We start from the raw sequence: 2,892 nt of genomic DNA on the forward strand, positions 1-2,892 counted from the left end.
CATATTTTTTTATAACTCAACCCTGATCTGTACTTCTCCACAACTTTGTCCCAGACCTGTTTGGAGAGCTCCTTGGTCTTCATGGTGCCATTTGCTTGGTGGTGCCCCTTGCTTAGTGGTGTTGCAGACTCTGAGGCCTTTCAGAACAAGTGTATATATACTGAGATCATGTGACAGATCATGTGACACTTAGATTGCACACAGGTGGACTTTATTTAACTAATTATGTGACTTCTGAAGGTGTAATTGGTTGCACCATATCTTATTTAGGGGCTTCATAGCAAAGGGGGTGAATACATATGCACGCATCACTTTTCCATTTTTATTTTTTTGAATTTTTTTAAAATTTCACTTCACCAATTTGGACTATTTTGTGTATGTTTGTCACGAATACCACCGAAGGTGGCTCCCCTTCCTGTTCGGGTGGCGCTCGGCGGTCGTCGTCGCCGGTCTATTAGCTGCCACCGATCCCTTTTTCCTTTTCGTTTGTTTTTGTCTAATTGTTTTCACCTGTTCCTTGTTGGGGTTTTGGGATGGGTGTTATTTAAGTTCGTTTAGCCCGCTGGTGTTTGTGCGGGCTTGTTGTTATTTTGACGTTAGTGGTGTTTGTTGACTTTTGGGTTTTTCGCTGTCCRGTATTTTGGTAAMAGTGGTTTTGGGTTTGTTTGCGCCTGTGTTTTAGGCTTCACCCATGTTTGTACCTGTTACTGTGCTTGAGGACATTAAAGCGTTTTTTCCCGTCTACCTTCTGCTCTCTGCGTCTGACTCCACACCCATCACTCTCCCGACGTTACAGAAGCCCGCAAGGAACAGGTGAAAACAATTAGACAAAAACAAACGAAAAGGAAAAAGGGATCTGTGGCAGCTAGTAGACCGGCGACGACGACTGCCGAGCGCCACCCGAACAGGAAGGGGAGCCACCTTCGGTGGTATTCGTGACAATGTTCATTTTCATGAAATCCAAATAAAAATCTATTTCAATTACAGGTTGTAATGCAACAAAGTAGGAAAAACGCCAAGGGGGATGAATACTTTTGCAAGGTACTGTATAACTCTGCATTGAAGCATTTATTTTTTATTATTGATTATTTAAACAAGATAGTATGAATTTGCTCTCTGAAAATAGTGTTGTATTTGATATGCATTAWAATAAAATCAAAATAATGCCAAAGGTTGTTGTAAAATGCATTTTAAGATCAGCACTATCATTGTTATTCACTCGAACCTAAGGTGTGTGAGTGCTGAGCTTTATAGTCAGTGTTAGGCTTTCTGTCTCTGTCTCTCTGTTAAACCAGTGGAAGTGCTACAGGCCATGGAGCCATTTAAGCCCTCATAGCAGCAGGACGAAGCTTTCCAACCATCACGTGCATGTGCAACACACCACCACACACACACAACACACACACACACACACACACACCACACACACACACACACACACACACCACACCACACACACACCACACACCACAACACACACACACAGCACACACACACACACACACACACACACACACACACCACACACATCACACACACACACACACACACACACCACACCACACACACACACACCACACACACACACACAACCTGCAACCGCAGGAGGCTTATCCATCTATCCACATCATCAGCCTGCGGGCTTCCTCCCCAGTTCCATGAACATGTGTTGTGTGTGCTAGTCGTGTTGCCTGTGTGTCTGTGTGTGGTGCGCTGTGGCGTCGCTGGGCGTGTGCGTTGCGTGGCGGTGGTCGTGTGGGTGTTGTGTTGGTCGTGTGTGCAGTGTGTCTGCGCTGGTGTTCACCAGGTGACGGAAACCACAAACAGTGGCCTGAACAACAGTCCATGCTGAAACAATTAATGAGATTCTTAGATGCTATCCTGATTTACCTATCGCTTTCTGACCTTGACTCTTGAGACATTCTCTTTCACTGATCTCTCCAGTCTCTCTGCTCTCCTCCCTCCTCTCGTGCGTCTCCTATAAAAGATCCTCCCTCCTCCGCTGTAGCTCTTCTTAACCTTATCTCCCTATCATGTTCATGTGATTTTAGGTAATGCGGTTTCTAGTTCCTCAGCTCGCGGACGACATGCCAAGACTAACAGATTACTTGTCCCGTGCAGTCCTTTTCTTGTGCTCTCTTCACGCCCCTCTGGGACGTTCACTTGAGTGCCTGACAACCAATAACTTATCATTAGCTTACTTTCAAACCAGAATTACCACAGAACAGAAAGAGAAAGAAGAGAGCAGAAAAATCTTTATATGGCAGGGAACCAGCTCCCCAAACGGTCTGTTAGAGCTTCTTTCGTTCATGGAGGCATTAACCCTGTTGACACATTGGACCATAACCACAGCTAATGAGTGTACTGTGAGCCAGAGATGCTCACGGTGCAAGTATATGTCAGTAGCTGATGCCACGCACCCTTTAGCAGTTTACAGTGGTCCTATGTAGCCTTACAACTTCAACCTGTGACCTCAGTAACCCTAGCTGCATCCGTAAATGGCCCACCCTATCCCAGACATGCATCACGTTGACCATCGCCTCTGGTCAAAACTTTATTAGTAAACTGCCTGAACAGCTTTGTAAAACATGCTATGCGATTTCATTGCCTTTGCGTTCCAAAGAAACTGCTAAGAAATCGCTACTTATTGCCATTCTGAAGTTGTTCTATAGACCCATTTACACTACTTCAACTGAATCCCCCCACACACATTCAAACATCACTTAACTATTCATATCGACCACAAACACTGTGGTAGCGTCGTATCGGGGGGTGGGGTCGGTTTAACTTCTTTCCGTTCAGTGCAAAAGAGGGGAAGTATCGTAGTGGAAAAGAGAGCGAGAGAAGACGAGAGAGAGAGATTCGGAGAGAATCCTCTCAGATACACAGATA

The sequence above is a fragment of the Salvelinus sp. IW2-2015 genome, linkage group LG34, assembly GCF_002910315.2.
Source record: "Salvelinus sp. IW2-2015 linkage group LG34, ASM291031v2, whole genome shotgun sequence".
Classification (NCBI taxonomy): domain Eukaryota; kingdom Metazoa; phylum Chordata; class Actinopteri; order Salmoniformes; family Salmonidae; genus Salvelinus; species Salvelinus sp. IW2-2015.